Raw genomic sequence first — 22,094 nt, 5'->3', positions numbered from 1 at the left:
GGATTTTGTTTGACACTTTGGTTTTGGTTCTTTTGTTGTTGTTATCGATTCTTTGTTTTTCTTAATATATGTGGTTTATCCACTTTTTATACTAACTCGATGAAATTATTGACATAGTAAAGTGTTTGTAATTTTAAAATCCCAAACTATTTTTTGTAAATGTTTTAGTAATATATAAATGTAATTTTTTTTTATGGGGAGTTAATGGATAAGGAGTTAATGGATAATTATGGATATTTTTAAAGGTTTATATATATATATATATATATATATACACACACATATTCTCACAATATATATCTTTTTAATGCTTATGTATAAATAATTTTGATAAATTATGTTAATAATTAACGTCATGAATTTTCCAAATATTGAAAGATATATTTTTTTAAATTTGAAATTATTCCTTTTATTATTATATAATAATTAGACATGCATTACTTATGTGGAAGTTCTTTGAATTTATTTTTTCTCAATTGAATTGATTAGGACTTATATTTTTAAATGAATTCAAAGAGAAAAATTTGTGTTTTCAACCATTTATTAATTAAAAAGTAAATAAATTCTTTTTGTAGTTAACTTTTTTATGGTCAATGAAAATTATTTTATTTAGATATATACATACATACATACCATGAATTAAAGAAAATAAAGCAAAGACTAAGTTTCTTAAAAGGTGAAGTGAGGTGCTTGGAAGTTGAAACACATGAAAAATGTATATAATTTTGTGTTTGCTAAAAAAAAAAATTGTTTATATTAATTTATGACTTAAATAGCATCTTGGAAATATATGTCCCAAATATCACCATTTTTAATGGAAATGGAACATTATTAGTTGTTATTCACTCAAGCTATTAAAGTTAGTGGTCCTAATTGCATTTATGATAAAAACAAAGTTGCTTTCTAATTTTATTAATTCTAATTTGAGTATGTGAAACTAGAACTTTTGAAAATTTTCCTTTATTAATGAGTTTTCAAAAGTTCAAAATAATAGGCTACTTTTTCCATAATTATAATAATAAAAAAGTTTGGATAACTTTGCTAATAAATGCCTTTATAATTCTCCAATCCTTTATAGAAATAATGTCTATTATCAAGTTATTATTGATATATATTTTAAAAATATAAATTTAAATAAATTGAAAAAAGAAATTAATATTAAATGATTAGTTGTTTTTATCACATGACTACCTAAAAGACTACACACATATATATACTAATTTACAAATAAATTTTCATTATTAATTAATGATAAATGATTATTAATATTAATTATTTAAATTTAATCATTTCCCAGTAAGGGTCTGACAATACACAATATTTTCAAACAAAGTTTGGCAAATTGGATCAAAAGTTGCAAGTTGTTCAAGATAATTTAAATGCCTTTTTGACTCTAAAGAGACATGGCATATTTATTTGTACCTATATATATATATATATATTTATATCAAGACTTAATGTCAATTTAAATGCTTACACGTGGGAATGTAGGTTGTAATTAATAACTTTTTATTCTTTAACTATTGAGTAATACAAAAAAAAGTTACGTCTAAATGGGCGTAATTAAAGTCTAGATTAGAAGCATTAATCAAGGAACTTTAGGTAATTAATTAGCTTTAAGAAATAAAGAAGGCATCATTATAATGGTTGTCATTGATTCAAGTTTCTTTTAACTTTTTCCCCCACAAAAGACTAGAACGTTATTAGTTTGAGTTTCTCTTTTTATTTAATTATGTTTGTAAGTTGAACCAAGTCAAATCTAACACTTTATATAATTATGTTTTGATAAATTTAAAAATAGATAAAAAAAAAATCTGAACATCATGTTAGATGCTTTTAGAAAAATTATGTTTAGGTAATAATTTCTTCATTGCCAATAGTTGTATTTGTATGGACATTTTATTATCATGATACAGTGTGTAATATAAAACCTAAATTATAGATAATTCAATCATGTTTTTCCAGCCATAAGTATATTATAATTTTTTTAATAAATTGTACAAACCACAAATTTATTAAACAAATAAACAAAATAAAAAAATAAAAGTACAATATAGAACTGATAGAATGTGAACAATAGTGTATTGAGAGTGGAAATAACCAATATAAATGAACAAAGAAAAAAGTTTTTTTTTTTCTTTTACAAAAGAGCCTCAACAAAAAAAAAGGTTAGAGAGCATTGGGTATATAGAGGATCTTCTCCTAGGGGGAAAGCAAAAGAAGCTCTAGCTAGAATTACCTAGTCATTAAGATAAGAACCTCATCATCAAAGTCATGCTAGTGATAAATTTGAAAAATAGATAAAAATTATATATATATATATATATTAAGAAAGATGTTTAAAAAAAAAATATTTTTAAGATAATAATTTTATCATTGCAATAGTTGTATAAAACTTTTATTAATATGATACAATGCTTAATATAGAGCATAACTTATTTGTAATCCAATCATATTTTCTAATCATAAACATCTCTATTACATAAACCAAAACTAATTCAAATATAACACAATATAATTAATTTTTAATTATATACTTGAGGGCCAGTTTTTAACTCCTCAGTGAATAAAAGAGCCACTTTATAAAAAATTATTTCCTCCATTTTAAAAGTTTTTTTAAACTCATAAAATTTCATATAATGTCAAAATTCTCTGACTTATTCTTACTTTTTTTTTTATAAATAAACAACAAAATATTAGAAGTGATATCACTTTTCTACTTGAGAAAAATATTATTTTCATCATTTTTTCCATTTTAAACTATTTTTTTTAAAATAAACATCCTAATCACTCAACCTCATCTGTTCTGTGTTTACTCACTCATTCTTACTTTTACTATTTCAAATCTGAGAATGTTTTCCACGGTCCACAAATGAAGTTTCCTTATATATATATATATATATATATATATATTGTATGAAAAAAATAATGAAAGCATATGTGTATTGTAAAATATCATATTATTTAATTTATTTTAGATATATTAATAAAGAAGGCATGGAAAATACCCCCAAAATAAGTGGTAGGATCCACTTAATTCTAGCTGTAATACACTCCCTTGAACCCCCATGCTCTAGAAGGTCAAACACTAATAATAATAATAAAAAAAAAGGGTGTTGGTGTTATTTTAATATTGATAATTATTATTAAATTTAAAAATGAACCTTTTCAAGATATCCACGTCAGATAAGTTGTCAAACTAGAGTTTCAAATCATTTTAATATTTTAAAAAAATAACTCTTATTTTCATTGATTTGAATAAATTATAATTTATCTACTTTAATGAAAAAATTTATATTGTGAAATATATTAATATTAACTGGATGAGTTTTGCATATAAATGTGTTTTTTTCCAAGAATTTATAATGCTTTTTTGAACTTAAAAAAAAAGATAAAATTATCTAATCCATTATTTTTATGGAAAAAAATTTGGACGAAATTTTTTTAAAAAAAAGGGATAAAAATGAGATAAGGATAAAGTTACTGTCACTTGTTGTGCTAGGTTTAATATTAATATTCTTAATTATTCAATTTCAATAATTTATTAAATGGGGAAAAAATCAAGGCCGCAATATTTAAAACAGAGATATACTAGTCTGTCAACTTCTATAACTACATTACATGAAATTAATTTTTAATTCATTATATTTGTATTTTATGTTCTATTTACATTTATATTTATATCTTGTATTCTTCCTCTAGAAAAAAGTGTCATAAGAATTGTCCAATATATTAACCCATTTGATAATATTGTAGAGATTATGAAACAAAAAACAATGAAAATTGTTTCTATTCTTTACTTTTTAAATATTACTCGCCCCTTTTTTAATTTTATTTTATTTTATATAATTTTTAAATTAATTTTTGATAAAATTAATTATTATCTTTCAATACTGTTTGGCAGGAATAATAACTCATTATAGTTTAAATAAAGGGCAAACAAGTGCAAAATAAAAAAGAATAGAATGAATTATTCTAATCCCTCACTTTTGGAATAAGGAATTTTATTGGTAGAAATAAATTAAGAATCCACCCCAGAATGATATTAGTTTATCTTGGGTATTATTCTTGGACAATAATAGTGGTTTCTTCCCTATCTATTTTATTCTATCATGATGTACATTAAACTTATTCTCTTTAATTCAAGCTTTGGCCATTCAATTTATAAATGATAAACTCTTGTTTTTAGCAGTGATTTAAAAACCGGACCGGACCAGCCGGTTGAACCGGGAACCGGCCGGTAAACCGGTCCGATTACTCACATAAAATAGTAATGAACCGGGCCGGCCAGTTCAACCGGTTCAACCGGTGAACCGGTGAACCAGTTGAACCGGACCGACTAATTTATTAATTTAAATTATTTAATTGGTTTATTTATTTTATAATTAAAAACTTAAATAAAGTTAATAAACTTATTAAATTGGTCCAAATTTCAAAAAGGCAAAAAAGTAAAAAATAAAAATAAAAAACAAAATGCCGTAAGATATTAATATATTATGATTTATTATCATTAATTTATTATAATTAATTTATAATTTATGCTAATCAATAATTAAATCATTAAAGTTAAAGTATTAAAGTATTAAACTAAACATTTCAATGGTTTGGTTTTTATTTTTTAATCATTATTGTTGTTATATACTTGTATACTTATATTTTATTTAATTATTTATTTTTTAATATTTGTTGTATAGTTATATCTTTGTATGTTTGTATATTAAACATTAAAGTTGAGACTTTGTGACCTTATAAAGGTAATTTAACTTTGTCATATCTAATTTTGTATTTTTTTTTATTATTTTTTTATTTTTGAAGTTATTTTTTTACTTATTTTTTATTTTTTTTTAAATTTTTAAGTATTTATTTATTTGAAAAAATTAATTTCGGTTGAACCGGTTCGATAACCAGTCCGATTATTAAAACATTGGTTTTTAGACAGTTCAAATAAATTAATAAATACAACAAACTAAAACAAAAATGAAAACACTTTGAGTGTGTGTGAGAGAGATGCATAGTGAGAAGCATAACGTAAGCATTACATGAGGAGAGAATGTTGATACATTGAAGCTCCCATTCAAGCTTCATAGGTCCCATGCATGCTATTTTTACGCATACAAATATATCTATATATATATATATATATATATAATATGAAAAATATAAAAAAGGTGGTGAGTGGTGGTGGAGGGTGGTGTGATTGCATGCAGCTGTAAAGCAAAGAGGAAGCAAGTAGAAGTAGTAGTAGGGAAAAGAAAGAGCACTATTATTATTGTTAAAGAGAAGTTGTTGGTTGAAGAGTTGGATTTGCATGGCATGCACAGGGAGACATGGAGTGAATGCATATTTATCATTGTGTTTTGTTTGGATGTTGAGAGACAGTTGCACCTTTGAGATTTATGATGGAAAAAACATTTGTGATTATATGATTTATATCCATGCTTCTATAGTAACCTTTTCTTTTCTTTTCTTTTCTTTTTTTTTTTTTAGATTTTTCATTTGATTATAAATTTACATTTATATTACAATATTGAGTGTAGATGTAGTTGTTCTTATTGATCATTTATTTTTCCTTCTATTTCTCGCATTTTAAATACAATGAGTAAGCATTTGTACCCACCTAAAAGGAAAAATAAGAAATACATCTATTAGGGAGTTCAACAATGACAACAACAATAAGCCGTAGTTAGTGAGGGAATAATTCCGCAGGAAGAGAGTGTTTATTCGAAAGCTGTGAGCATAAATTGTGGGTGGTCCTTGTGGTTATATGTGCGACAGACCGCAATTAAGACATATGTACGTTGCTACCTTCCTTGCGGCTAACCACTCATCTTAGTCAAATAATAAATAAATAAATAAATAAATAAACCTTTGGTTCTAATTATTTGGGATTAACTATATAAATCCTTGATTTCTATTTTTCTCTATCAAAAACGAAAAATTTAAATAAACTAAACCCAGAATATCATTCAGTAAAATTTTTATTAAATAAATTTTAAAATTTTCACGACTCTGCATTTAAAGAGTTTCCATTTTTTTATAAATGCACCATTTTATAATTTAAGGACATATTTATACTATTTTATAATCAATTCTCTCTTAATTTTTCAATAATAAGCGTCACTCTCAAGTAAACTATCTCAATTTTTTCAAATCCACCACTCCCAATTTACTTAGAAATTCAACCATAATTAAAATAAAAAAATATCAAAATTAAATATTATTTTTAAATTTTTCAGCGGGATGTGTGCCGTTAGAAAGGATACATGCTAGTTTGTAGAAATGATACTTTTTTATTTTTATTTATATTTTATATTATTATTTGAGTATTATATCATCTCATCTATAATTTAATAGTCTTCTATTACACACAAACTCCATCTATGTATACAAACACATGCAAAAAACCCAAAAGGAATATTTTTCATCCTCATAATTCAATCACTTAACTTTAATCAAATTAATCAAATTAATCAAAAATTTGAAATTTCTTGAAGTGTATAGCAATATGACTGAATTAAAGCATAAAACTTCAATTTGGAAGAGTATATATGTAAATGTCCTTTCATAGAACTATTTTATCACGAGAGAGGAGGTGATAAATAAGTTGTGATAATAAATAAATATATAAGAATTGAAAAGTCATGTCCAAAAATTTAATAAAGGCTAAATGATTGGTTTAGGTGAAGGATCTAATATGGCTAAGAAGGAATCAAAGGTGAGCCCATCCATGTTGTGATTATATAATATACAAACATGCTTACTAATTTGTACTAAGATACCATCACCACAAAGACAATTGTTTTTTGTCCATTAAAATAGGTTGCAAGATTGCATCCACTTGTTTGGTTAAAATGTCTATTTCTTGAACTAATTTAAAAATAAAATAAAATAAATAAAGTACAACTTTTTTTCATAATCAGATCAGTTTAGGGTCCGACTAACTTAAAAGTTAAATTATTTATTGCAGAATTTAACTTTAAAGTGACAGAATGAAATATAGAAACGTGTAAATTATTATTAGAGAAAATTATTTATAACTCCCTAAGAAATTTCAAACTTCCTGTTTAATCCCACTAACTTTTTTATATTTTATTAGGTCTTTTTTTTTTTAAGCCAAATTCCTTTTAGTCCCTAATGTTAATTCCATTAGTTAAGTGCATAGAAAATGTCACAAATGCTTATGTGAGATGAAAGAGTAAAAGGTGGATGGAGTTTTCCCTCCAAGTCATGTCAGTGATGTCACATTGAATGTGATGTATGGTCATATCTTGTTTGAAGTTTTTTTTTTTCAGAACTTGCCTTTTTCACTCCTCCTTCTTCTCATTCTTCTTCAACTTCTTATTAATCTTTTTTGGGTTACCGGTGGAAAATATCAATACTTCAACTTCTTTTTTTAATTCTTATGTTGTTTGGTTATAGTTGGAGAATATCAAGATGTAAGTTTTTTTTTATTTCTTCTTCTACTTTTTCTTCATGCTTTCGTGGATGTGGAATCTTACAAGCTTTTTGAAATTTCATGACGGTGGAGAATAACTTCTTCTTTTCATATTGTTTGGGTTGCTGGTGGAGAATATCAACATGTAAGTTTGTTCTTTTATTTCTTCTTCTTCTTCTTCTTCTTCTTCTTATTCTTCTTCTACTAATTCTTCTTCTTCTTCTTCTTCTTCTTCTTCTTCTTATTCTTCTTCTACTAATTCTTCTTCTTCTTCTTCTTCTTCTTCTTCTTCTTCATGCTTTTGTGGATGTGGAATCTTATAAGTTTTTTGAAATTTCATGTAGGTCACATCATTAATAGAAACTTTCTGTGCTATGGCGCGATACAAAGAAGGAGGACGTGTGTTTCAATTCACGGTCTTAAGTTCATGGGATACAGTCATGGCTGAGATATGCGCACATTGGGCCCTGGATGTTTCTCAAGTGAGAGTGAAATAAATGACACCTAACTTATACAAAACGTTTTGCCCAATTGTGTCTGACGCAGACTTGTAACGCATATGCTATATATACCATACTTTCAACAAATTTGTCATAGACATCACCATCGAGAAAGTGAGTGGGTTCTGCAGATGGAAACTCCAGTTCCTTAATTCCATCGTAATACAACAATAACTGATATTACTGGTTACTTTTCGTTTATGTGTTATTGTGTATTAGACGCCTTTCCCGTGTATTACAATCATTCCTTGTGTATTATTAGCTTTTCCTGTGTATTACAGTTATTTCCTTTGTATTAAATATGTTTCTTGTGTATTATTAGTTGTTCCTGTGTATTAAGTAATGTTCATGTGTATTGTGTGTGATTTTTGTTTATTACCATTCAAGGAGTCTTTCTCAGACAGCTTGAACCGTAATGGCGATACTTTTCTTTACCAGCATCCTCCTTTTGGGGTGCTCAGTATTAATGGGTGTTCCCAAACATATGATGGGTCAACATTAAAAATAGGCCAACGGTTTGAGAATACAGACCACTTCAAAGATTGCCAGCAAAGCACAGCTATAAGATTAAATTTTGACTTTACTTTTGGAGCTTGTTTGTTTGGGTTCAAGCATGGGTATATGCCATTACTTTTTTATTGACAGAACCCATTTGCTGGGCAAGTATGGAGGGATTCTCTTAGGGGCAATAGCCAAAGATGGCAATGAGAGTCTGTTTCATGTAGCATTCGCTATAATCAACAATGAAATTGATGAAAACTGGACTTAGTTTTTTGCTACTTTTGGATAAAATTATAACATTAATTTCGGATCGATCCAAGGGTCTAATTAATGCCATGGCGTGAGTCTTCCCGTCATCACCGCATAATTATTGCCTATGACACTTAGAGGCGAACTTTATGAAGACCAACATTAGACTCGAGAAATTGTTGAGAGAGTAGTGTTGGTCAATAATCGTCAAAATAATGTACGTGTATATATCGAAAGATCATGTAATGCAATCATTGCAAACTGAGGTGGCTATCCATAATGTGAGTGGATGTTATTTATTTTTATTTTTTCCACGAACTACGTATGTTTTGATGTTGTTGTGTAGTTGACTAGGTACTTGTGTATTAATCACCTTTCTTGTGTATTGTTTTTGTCTTGTGTATGGTAATTCCATTTCTAGTGCATGATTTCTGTTAAGTGTGTATAAGTTTTATTTCCTATGTATTATTTCAATTTGGTGTGTGTTATTTTTTTTTAATATGTATTGAGTATATTTCTTGTGTATTAATTATGTTTCCCATGTAATATTGTACATATTTTCTTGTTTAGCATTCCATTTGATGAGTGTATTTCATATTTACGATTGATTTTGTAATTACAAACAACAATGTTAGTTACTTACAAATAACAAAAAAAAATGACAAACAACAATTCTATGTGGATCTTCTAGATGAGGGCCGCCACAAAATCATCGGGGACATCTAGTTTTCCTTTGAGGAAGACGAAGAGGTTGTCACGGGTGGTATACCCGTAGTCATCCCTCCAAATGATAGAACTATATAAAATTATTACACAGGCGAATCGATTAGAATATATATGAAACAGATATGCTACACATGAAATGTATATTATACACAGGAACGGCATATGTTACACATGAAATAATAAATATACACATGAATAAGTAAACGTCACACAATAAAAGTTAAACCTACACATGAAATTATAATATTATACATATGTTTCATAAACACAACTTACTATTAAAAATGCATAACACACAGAAAAAAAAAAGTGCCTCCTTTGTCGGTTTATATTTCCTCAAATTGGTGAAAGACTCAAGTAGTATGTCAAGAACGCACAATGCATCATCTTCCCCTTCTAACACATTAGTTGACCGGGATGTTGTTTCTCCAAGATTTTCCTTCTGTGGAGGGACCCTCTTCCTTGGGGCTCTCTTCGATGCAGCTTTCTTCGGTGGAGCAACGGGGCTCTCTTCGGCAGGGCCCTATTTGAAAAAGATCCTGTCAATTAATTTTGAAATAATAATAATTAACTATTATTTAAACCCATCTCAATTTTTAGAAAATATAAAGCACTTTAATTTGGAAAATAAATTCAAATTTACTACAATCAAAATTAAGAAAAGCTTAATGTATATAGTTAGTAAAAACACTTTTTTTTTTTTTGCATTTACCAATTCTTGAAAATTATTAAAAATGAAAACCAAATTACAAATTTAATAATTCTTCAAATTTGTCAGAAAACTTAATATATATTTTGGATTTTTTAAGAATAACAGTTTGGTTAGATATGTAATGAAGTTTTTTTTTATGAAGTTAAATAAATCATAATTTTATTAATAAAAAATTACAACCAAAAAAGTCAAAAAAAAGAAGATAGCATGACAAGAAAGAAGCAAATAAATTGGGATATATCATTCGTAGTAATTGGTATTTTTTACAAAATAAAATAAGTTTTATTTAAAAATATCTAAAACAGTTAAACAAAATCTCTTTCTATTTCACTAGCGGTGATTGGTCTTCTTATAAAATAAAATAATTTTTTATTTAAAATTTTTTGTAACAATTTTAAATAAAAAATCCCTATATATGCACAAATTGACAAAATGCATATAAATTAAAAAGAAAGGCTTCTAAAAGGAGATCATATCAGCTATCAAATTGTGATGCCAAGAAAGTCCGTGGAGTTTTTTCAATAGTTTTAATTAAGTTAAATAACTTTATTTTAGAATTATAAAAAAATTATTATTTATAATATAAGTGTTTTAATTAATTATAAAATAATAATTAAACATTATTTAAAACTATCTTAATATTTAAACAAAATTAAAATACTATAAATTTAGAAAAAATAAATTTTTAATTTATTATTTTTAATATAAAAAAAAACCAAAGTTTTAAATTTAATTTTTGAGAAGACAATAATTGTACTTTGAGGTCATTTTCTTTTGTAGAATGAGCTTGAGAAGATGGGAAAAGTATTAAGGTCATTGAGGTCATTTCCTGACCCATATAACGGCTCCACAACTTTTGTTACTTGTAAATGAGTTGAAAAAATAAAATAAAAATGAGGGATTTTTAAGGAATCTCAATACTTGCAAGGATTTGTTGGGATTATGCAAACTATAGAGGGATTATTGGGTACTTTCATGTTATTATTATTATTATTATTATTATTATTATTATTATTATTATAAAACATGACAATATGTGATGAATATTTTTAAAGCTTTTGTTCTATCTAAAATGTTATCATTGTTTTAACAAGTAATGCCTTATAAGTCCCTCCATATTTTACAGAATCCTTAAACATCCCTTGAAGTTTGCTTATTCCTCATAGGTCCCTCATTTTCAAATTAATTCCCTTTAAATCCTGATGGCTCTAACGGTCGTTAATGGGTTGTTAAATGGGCATGGAAATGTCCATTTTGCCCCTTGTGCAAGTTCCAAAATCAGAACGAGAAATGCCGAAAATGCCCTCGACGGGCGTTGGAAACCGCACAACGATTGGGAACCTGCAACCTGTAACCGACTAGGTGACTCTTCGTGTTCTTCTTATACGCATGGTCGCAGTGGAAACCTTTCTTCTTGTTGTTCTTGTTCTTCTTCTTGCGCCTGGGACTGAGTTTTCCTTGTTCATTGGCAGATGAGCTTGATCTTCTCTTCGCACTCTTGGTTTCCCAGAAAATCGTGAGCCTTCTTGGAAACAAAAACATAAGCTAAAAGGTAAGGAGAAGTCGGCCGACTTTCGTGTGCTTTTCGTGTGTATTTTTGTGGATTTCATGTGTAGAATGTGACATTCGGTGGTGTGAATTTCATGCTTTCGTGTGTATTATTGTGCGGTTTTGGATTTTTTTTATGTGTAATATACGTTATGTCCTGTGTAACATATCTTTCTTCTGTGTAAAATGTGATCATTTTGTGTAATTTCAATTGAATACAGAAATGGCTACCACTCTAGTCAATGCTAGGTGTTACTTGGTCCTTGTCGTGGAGACGATAGAGGGATTAAAGAAAGTGATGAACAAAATGAACTGGTAGATCCTCCGCTAGACCCCTTTTGCGCGCATGATCGACTTGGCAGCCGTGGTCGAAGAAAGGGGGATGCTGGACGCACTGCTCCGTATATATGATCGCAGATTCGAAAGGTTCAAGATTGGTGACAGCATGTTGGCGTTCAAGCCCGAGGACGTCGCCATCGTTATGGGCGCCCCATGCATGGGAGAGATTGTCTCTTTCAGACACAAAGGGGAAGGGGTCTCATTTGAATTTGAGATTGGTTACCTTAACAAAATGCACAACCGGAATCGCGATGCCATTAAGGATAACTTGTTCAGACTTGTTCGAGGGAAGTCTGGAACGGAGAAGACTTTTGTGAAGCTCCTCGTCATGTTCTTCATGACCACCGTCTTCTTCCCGAACACATCCCTCAATGCGCCCACCTTCGTGGCCAGGTATGAGGATAACCTGGAGACTATCGGCAACTACGCCTGGGCGCATGCCATCCACAGGTGGCTCATAGACGATCTTCCCAAAATGGGCGCACGGGTGCAGTTGTGCTGTCAAGGGAAGTACCACAGCGTTGGATACCTGAAAGGGTGCTCAATCGCCCTCATTATCTAGTTCTACAAGGTGAGTAGAAGCGTGAAGAAGCAACACGTTGGTCGGACACCCCGTATTCTGTGTTGAGGGGAGAGTACATTCATCAAGGCATCATCAATCGATCCACTTGTAAAATCATTCGACGGGAAAGAAGTGAGGTTTTTTTTTAATATTGTGTAATGTTGAAGCTGGCTAATTTGTTGGTCGGACACCCCTTTTAATATCTGTCTATTTTATTGTTGTAATTACTCTGTAATATATATAACTTCCTGTTCTAGATATGTCCCATTCCTTGTAATATACTATATTTATGTATAATATCATACCATTATGTGTAATATACTTTATTCCTGTGTAATAACCTCTAGTAGTGTCTAACATACTAGCTTTATGTGTAATATACTGTTAGGCTAACATCATATCTCATGCTTTCTTTGTAGTTCTATGCTCTTGTTTCAGTCAATGACGAGGAAATTGTACTTGTTGGCCGTGGAAGAGGAATGGACAAGAGGTCATCCCAATTGGGAGACTCAAAGAAAAGGGTCCGACCGCATTCCCTCCCAAAGGAGGTCAACAAGTAAAAAAGCAGGCCCAACAGCGAGAAAAGGAGAAGAGGACCCAAAGAAGAGGAGTCGACGAGGTGTCAAAAAATGGGGTGGGGACCATTCCCCCGAAGTTAATCTCCGATAAAGGTCTCAGCCGCAGTCGGCGACCGACAGGCCTGACAGAGCTATTGATGCTTCGAGCGGTGATGATGATGTGCATGGTTTACTTCACTGCCTACTTGCCGAGTTAGATATGCTACACGCCCGTATAGACGAGCGCGACGCCAAAGATGCTTAGCGGGATGAACACGATAAGCGAACCTCGCCAGTTGAAGATGTAGTGAAACGGCATGAAGACGAGTTCCATCCGCCTCCTTCCTGTACCCGTTCTCGTTCGGGTATGCCTTTCGAAAGGGTGGTGTGGAAGATTGTTGGACAGCACAACGTCGACAGGTTAACCGACGAGTCAACCCCTGCGGCAACAACCGAGGCCGAGTACCCAGATCCTGCGGTGCCAACAAAAAGTCCACTAGAAGTCCAAGGGCAGGAGCCAGCGGCCGCGTTAGAAGGTAAACAACCGATTGAATGGGACTCATCACCAGCCACTGGAGAAGAAAAAACTACATCCCAAGTGACATTTGATGGTAGTCCCGCTCCACGAGGAGAGGCCGGTCATCGAGGACCCCACCCCGCACTGAAGCGTGCCCCCCAATGGCTCAGTCGTCCGATGAATCAGATGATATATTTCTTGCGGCCATGCATGCCATTAACAATCTCCTTCACACACTTTCAGGAGGGAAGAGTGTCAGAAAGGCTAATAAAGAACAATTTGCGATCGTACCGTACGAGCGCAAGTTAGATACGTGGTCGTACACTCAGTTACAAATCCCAACTAGGAAAGATTTCATACCGAGGAAGAAGACATACCCTGGCTTCACAAGGCTGAAACAACTTGAAAAATCAGCGCATGATCTCTACCTAAACACTCGCGTCGATAAGTAACTTCCTACTTCTTAAGTACACAATTTGGATATGCCGTTTCCGTATATATTCCTGTGTAACGAAATTTTCGTCATATGTAAACTAGTTAGGTTTCTATGTAATAATTGCAGTTTCTGTGTAATTGTTTTTATTTCCTGTGTAATGTATAGATATCAATGTTGATGTTACTGTTTTTGTTTATATCGCAGTTCTGTCATATGGAGGGATGAGTATTGGTTCATAACCCATCACAATCTCTTCGTCCTGCTTGAATGGAAGGAACAGGTTCTCGACGATGTTGTCACCGTCTTGATCCTAATGCTGCGTGAGGAGTTTCTGTTGAATCCCAACACGTATAAGAGGCATGCAGTTGTCAATTTACCGTTGGCGCTTGCAATACGGAAGTCGGGATACGCCACTAATCACGCACTGTGAATGATGTCGGACGTCATCTTCGGCTACAAGAATACGGACTTGATTTTTATGCCCATCGTCCTTCATGGGCATTACCATCTAGTTGTCCTCGACATTGCAGGGCAGACATATTTGCATTACTCTTCTATTCAATCGCCGACATACGATGCTGACGCCGTTGAAATTGTTAGTTAAACCTAAACAACAATTCCGCGCGCTTGCAATTTGGCTGTTTAATATACAATATTGGTAAATTAATGCTAACAACGTCTGTTTTTCTCGACTTGCAGCGGGATTTATTCGAGTTCATCATTGAGTTTAACACAGAACCAAACCTGTTCAAGCACCTACTGATGATGCATGTCCGGTCCTTCTCTCAACAAGCACCCCTAGTGTAGATTGCCCCATTTTCCTTATGCGTTTCATGGGGCAAATCATGGACAACGAAATGCTCGACGTTTTGCTAGCGGAAGTCCCATTCCTACGGCTTCAATACGTCATGCGATACTAGTGGACGACATTCGGAAGAAGGTCATTACGACGGGAGATATAGCGAAGGACGTCACTCTTGAATAGAAACCCCAAGACGATGCCGTAGTGAACGATTAAGAAGGTGACAACCCCGCCGGGGGCCAAAATAACGTTGACGCTGTCCACGAGACTGAAACACGGATTTATTCTACGAAATGTGAAGCCCAAGTGGATAACAAACCTACAGGGGTGGAAGAGACTGGTGCCACCGTGATGGAAGGGATGAAGGAAGCCGAGGGAGACATAGAGAAGCCGGGGCGATGTAGTCGACGCCGTGCAATCGAAAGACGAGGTTACACCTGATGTTGTTGTACCCCAATGATACGTGTGTCTTATCCAACTTTAAGTATATTGGAATTACTTGTGTACTGTCAAACTTTAACTTGTTTGGATTTACTTGCGTTTTGTCAAACTTTTCGGACGTTTGTAGGATTTTGAAAATGCGAATGTGAAGTTAGCTTCTTTCTTACCTAATGTATTACACAAACAAAAAGCAAAAAACAAAAATGTATAATACACAGATACACGCATATAATACATAGAAAAGATTAACAACACACATGAACCTAATATATTAAATACATATAAAGTATAATAAACACTAAACTATGATCGACGGTTAGGGACCGTCCGCTATGACTGCATCACATGCTCGATGGTTATGGCTAGTTTCGTAGCACCGAATACAATGTAACTCGCAGACTTCGAATCCTTGTGACTCGATTCTCTTCCTTCTTGGACGGCCGGGTCATTTTTTGGTGATCGGGGGTCGGATTCATAGTTTACGGTGATCGTCACTTGGTTTGTCGGTGTCAGGGATTGGATATATAGGTTCAGCATACGCACGGTGGTACCATTCCACTGTAAAGTAATCGGCTATGTAACTGTGAACATTTGTATTTGCTTGCATGATCGCCGCACATGCATGCTTGCACAGGAGCCCATGGACTTACCATTTTCTACAAGAACACTTCCGATTTCTTAGACTGACAGGATTGGTGTCATTGTCAACTATTTCATAAGTGTCAGTCGTTGAACGACCTGCCTTCAAGAACCTGCTATCTTCAATAATCAATTCAACCTTTTTGTGTATCTCCGGACAAAGATGCGTATCTCACCTGTTTGCTTGTGCACATCTATCAGCCATCATATTCATAAGTTTGAACTTGTAAACATACACTCTCACTTAGTAAAATCCATATGTGCAGAAATACGTATACTACACAATTGTTGCATGATTTTACACACAAATCAATTATATTACACAAAAAAAAGAATAATACACAGGAAAAAACGATATTACATGGTTATCGAAACCTAATACACATAAATGGCATGGTTTTACACACAAAACATACCTTATTGAGTCAACCAGGCTTGCCACCGGTAGATGCTGCGCCTCTTTGATCTAGACGCTGAATGACTCCGCAACGTTGGAGTACATCTCACACCAACACATACCCTTAAATAAATAATTAGCCTAGTGATCGACATCTGACTTGTACAGTAACCAATTATATGCTTCCGGAGATGTTATCGCAAGTTCGGTAATGGCGCCATCAAACTCTTTGCCTATGTAAGCGTATGCAATTCTTACAATTATAGCCCAACATTGCTCGTGCAATGTTTTACCAAGTTTAGCGTTCACTTTCATGAAGTTTGCCTCAAAATGTCAGAGGCAATAACCATACGGCGATGATGGGAACACTCTAGCAATCGAGTTTATAAGGCCCTTCCACCGAGTGTGGTGAGAAACTATGTCCAATTGTCGTCAGTTTCGTTGTCAACAATAGCAAATGTCATATGGAAGATACCCTCGTTCCCATCTTTGCCGGTTGCCCCTAATAAAATCCCGTTGTATTTGCCGAGCAAATGAGTTCTGTTAACAAATAGCAATGGTCTGCACGCTTTTTTGAAACCAACCAAAGACGTGTGGAAAGAGAAGAAAACGCGTTTAAATCGCTCCTTGTCCTTCTCAACTGTAACAATATTACCAGGATTTGTCTCTGCCACCTTATCGGCATACCATAACAACAAATCGTAGCTGTTAACCTCACTATCGTGAATAGCGGACCGAGCGACCTCCCTACCCATCCATGCACGCTTGTATAGTAATCGCACGACGTGTTCTCGAAGGATGTCTTTCTGTATATTGATGGCTCGATACAATGGTCGCTCCTTCAGTCTCTGCATAATACGATCGCCGATCCATTTCTTACTGGCTTTCAGGTGGGCTGTCATAACTATGCCCCCACCATAAGTGTGCATCGCTTGCATTGTCTTCACTTGGAACGTCTCGTCGTTTCTCTCTTTTGATGCGTGGACATGCCACAGGCAATCCAAAGAAGCACACCTTATAGTTGAGCGAACTCTGTCATTTTTTATGAATGTGAAATCGAAATTGTGCCATATGGCGTGGCTGCGCAAGGCATTTTTGAACTTACCCACACTTTCGAACCGTTGTCCTACTTGCAATGTCGGTCCATCAGATGTTCGTGAACATGAAGCAATACTGAGCGTACCTGCACGAGGATATTCGACGAAAACGGTCCATGTTCGCATTCAGGCTTTCTGAGATTGACTCCCTGCGGATGCCAATGCATAAGGTAGGAAACAAGTCACGCACAATACACAGGAAATACAAATAAATACACACGAAATCAATATATTACACAAAACATGGATATAATACATATGAAATGCGTATAATACACATGAGAGATACTGTAATACACAGAAACATATATAACTATATGGAAAATTAAAGATAATACACAACAACATAATAAGTGTGGTGTATGTCTCTGAATTACAAAGTTGGTAAGAAGCTCTTAATGGTTGCTTCCGGTGCCCCACTGACTTTTTCAACGATGATGTCCACCACACTCTTCTTGTGTAAACCCTGCCGTATGAGTCAGGTGTCACAAACTTCAGAATGACTCGAGAAGCTTGAAGTGACCCACACTCACATATCTTGGCCACAACAACCTCCTATGCAGTGAGGACCGTGAATTGGAGTAGCCATCCTTCTCTTTTAAAACGAGCCACAACACAAAATGTCACCATGATGACTAACATCTGCGTAAACATTGGACAAACTCATAGCTTTAAAAAGAAAAACCCCGAAGGACGAAGTAAGCAAAACTGAATGAAGGCGTTGCTTACGTGAACAACAGAAACAAGGCCGCAAAGAAGAAGAACAAGAACAAGGAGAAGAAGAACACCGGCTATGAGAAGACGAACAAGACACAAAGAATGGGGATGAAGAAGAAGACGAAGTACACCTGTCATTACCTTCCCAAAGAGCTGATGTGATTGGGCGGGAGGAGAGCATTTCTGGTATTTCAGAAAATACTGGTTAACGTCTGTAACGCTAGGAATTTATAAGAAATATGTTTTAAAAGAAGGGATTACATTAGAAGTGCAAATATCAGAGGGATTGCAGAGGAAAAATGAAGCTTCACATGGACTTTTAAATAATTTTACCTTGTTTTAATTTTAATTATTATTTTACTTTTAGTATGGATCTATATAAATATTTTTTTAAGTGTCTGTTATCATCCGGTTATCTATTAATCTATTGAATATTTCTCATTTTTTGTTGAGTCATTTTTTATCCCAAATATTTATTCCGTAGAAAGTATTATTTATTGAACAATTTAAAGGTATTGCCATTGGATGCGGAAAAAGACATGATGTTGGTGGGAAATTATATATATATATATATATACATTTTAAATTTAATCCAAACAAGTGAAAAAGGAAAATGAAAATATTATCTATGAATTATTTACATATATTTTGGCGCATAACAAACTTTTAACTAAATGAATGTGAACAAACCTAAAACTTCAAACTGATAATAAATATAGATAAATATTGATTTCCCCTCTATTTTTTTTGTTGAAAATGCATAAAAAAAAACTCTTTATTTTAAAAAAAAAAAGTCGTTGATTGAACTTGTAGTACATGATTACATGATGTCATTGAAAGGTTCAATAAATGAGTTCAACAGTTGAATTGTTACATTAAATAATTTATTTATATGTTGTTTATGAGAATTTTTTTCCCAAATGATAGAGATTTAGGAATAATCCCTTCTTAATCCTTTTTTTAAATGAAACACATATATAAACATATTTAACTATTAACACTAATTTCTCTACAAACCCTCTTAGCAATTGACAACTTCCAAACCCACAGTCTATATTACTTAGAAAAGGAAACAATTGGGGTTAAAAAAAACTAAGAATTATTACAACCAAGCCCATAAAATTATGGTTAAAAATAAATAAAGAAAAAAATATTTTCCATGGAATCGAATTAGACTCTTTTTCAAAATTATGGTTAAAAATAAATAAAGAAAAAAATTATTTTCCATGGAATCCAATTAGACTCTTTTTAACAGACAAGAAATCACTGTGCCTTATAAAATTAAGGCAAAAGAGATGCTATTCATCTCCATTTGAAGATCCCATTGAAGGCTTGAAGCATTAGACCTCAAGCAAAGTAGAAATAATAATAAAAGAGAAAGAAATGAAGACAAGGAAAGAGACAAAGAAAAAGAAACAAAAAAAAGCTGATGGTCTCATTAGATTCTTTCATTTTAATTTTCATAGAAAAAAAATCCTCAACACTTAGCTAGCCCTGACCACTTCTTTTTTATTGCTTTAATCTTTCTTTTTTCTTATTCCTTTTTTTTTTTTTTAATAAATCTACTTTTTCAAATTTACAATTAATTATCATATATATATATATATATATATATTGATGTTTGATAACAACTGTTAAATGATGGTCCAACTGTTGTTATTTTTAGAGTAGTGCGCAAAGTTAAGATTAGTTACCATATTTCTGTACGGTTAGATACTGTTAAATTAATCATGTTAGGTGTTGTACATAAATAAATAGTAGCAGTTAGATTTCCATCTAATCGTTATTATAGGATGCCCATAGAAAACGTGTCCTCATATATATATATATATATATAACGCCAAATTATGAAGATTGTAAGGTTTGTTCAATGGTAGAGATTTGATAAGTTTAAATAAATAGTTTCAAGTTTTAATTCTTGTGTAAAAAAAAAAAAACATCTGTCGAAAGAAGTTTACCTTTTAATAGGACTCCTAGTACTTCGTCCAGATCAGTTTGCAGTCAATGGTTTTTAAAAAACTAATAAGTCTAAGATCAAAATAAAAATAAAAAAAATTGTAGGAGTCAAACATCATTAATTTGTTTTTTTTTTAAATCTCAAATGATTTTAATTTAAATAAAAAAATTATAATTTTATTTTTGAAAATCCAACTATTTTAATTTAGGTGGTTTAAAACCTTCATATCACAAACTTGTTTTCTCTCATTTTTCCTTTTACTTCTTTCTTTACTATATATATATATATATATATTACAATTTATTCTTTCTATTAAGTAATGTAGATATTTCATATATATCTAAATCTAACTTACAGTTAACCATGGGTTTGGTGAGTGTTTTAAAATAGTAATTAAAAAAACCTGATAAGAAAAATTTCTTCAAATCTGATAATTTTTTTAATTTCACTCTTGTGATGCTATGAAAGACCAGAGAAAGAATAAAACAGTGCCCTTAAAGTCCAAACAGAAAGCAAAACGTTAACAGTTGATTTTGGAACAATGCAAATGCAAATGCAATGCAGTGTGAGTTGGTGATAACTGAAACATTAAAAAGAAGTGAACATTGTAATGTATTAGCTTAAGAGCATATGTTATGCCTTCATTATCCCCTGACAAACAACATCAAGACAAAATCCTAACTAATTAATCACATTTTTAGAATTTTGTCTTTCTAACCAAATTTATTTATTTATTTATTTATTTTTTGTCGTAAGTTTATTGATAAATATCATTGGACACTTGATCAATATTATTTTGTTATTTGAGTTTGTGTATGGTTGCAAAAAGGCTAATCTTGATTACTTCTTGAGTTTGAGAGTAACTCAAACTCTTGATTATAATTTTGGGATATCAAGTGTAATATGGTTTAACTTGAAAATAAAGTCAAACATGCGAGTCTCAAATTAACTTGTGCTTGATGCTAATTTTAAATAATAATTTGAAAATAATGTTTAAGTGCATTTTTCTCTTCATACATAGCTTTGAAATTTGTTTCTTTCCCCTGTGCTTTTGAAATTTTCAAAATGGTCCCCCAACTTCTTCTTTTTTTTTTTTTGTACTTTCAAAATAACCAATATCATCATCACTTTGCCTACAACTTAATATACATTGATATATATATATATATATATATATATTAGCTTTTAAAAAGACTTATACAATACTAATTAGGTAAATTTTAGTAATTATCATAAATTATATCACTATCCTCTATCACTCAAAATTTTGAGTATTATTTCAAGTGAGCACTATATTGAACATTTTGAAAATACAATTATCAAAATAGACAAAAGCAAAGCATATATACAAATTATTTTGAATATTTTAAAAATACAAAAATAAAAATAAATATTGATATAAAGTAAAACAAAAAAAAATAATAAACTAAAATAAAAAGGAGGACAAAAGGAAGAGAGAAGGACAGAGCATGAGCCATGTCATAATAGAAAACATGCAAAGGGAGAGAGACATGCAAAAGGATAGCAAGGCACATGCAGTAGTATTTTATTGTCATTATTATTATAATTATTAATATTATGGTGGGAATGAGAATGGCATGTGAAGAAGGAAGCATGAGAACTCATCATTCATTGATTCAAGTGTGCCTCCACTGATATGTGCCTGTGTCAAGTTGTCTACTTTTTTAAAAACATATATATATATATATATCATGTAGTGTGTGTTCTTCTCCTCCTTGTTGCAGCTTTACATTCAGTCACTTCATTAACAAGTTTTGGCATGTTGGAGTGGAATAATGCCAAAAGAATAGATAAAAGAAATATGCAAGTACAACCATGCCCAAATACAACTTTTCATCCTAAAATAAATAAAAAAAATGTATATATTCTAATAATGACACACACATTTATTTATTTAATTAGAAAACTAAAATAATGTATTAAATAGAGGAACAAATAAAA

This window comes from Dioscorea cayenensis, chromosome 20 (assembly GCF_009730915.1).
Source record: "Dioscorea cayenensis subsp. rotundata cultivar TDr96_F1 chromosome 20, TDr96_F1_v2_PseudoChromosome.rev07_lg8_w22 25.fasta, whole genome shotgun sequence".
NCBI lineage: Eukaryota > Viridiplantae > Streptophyta > Magnoliopsida > Dioscoreales > Dioscoreaceae > Dioscorea > Dioscorea cayenensis.
Note: the sequence above shows the minus strand (reverse complement) of the source record.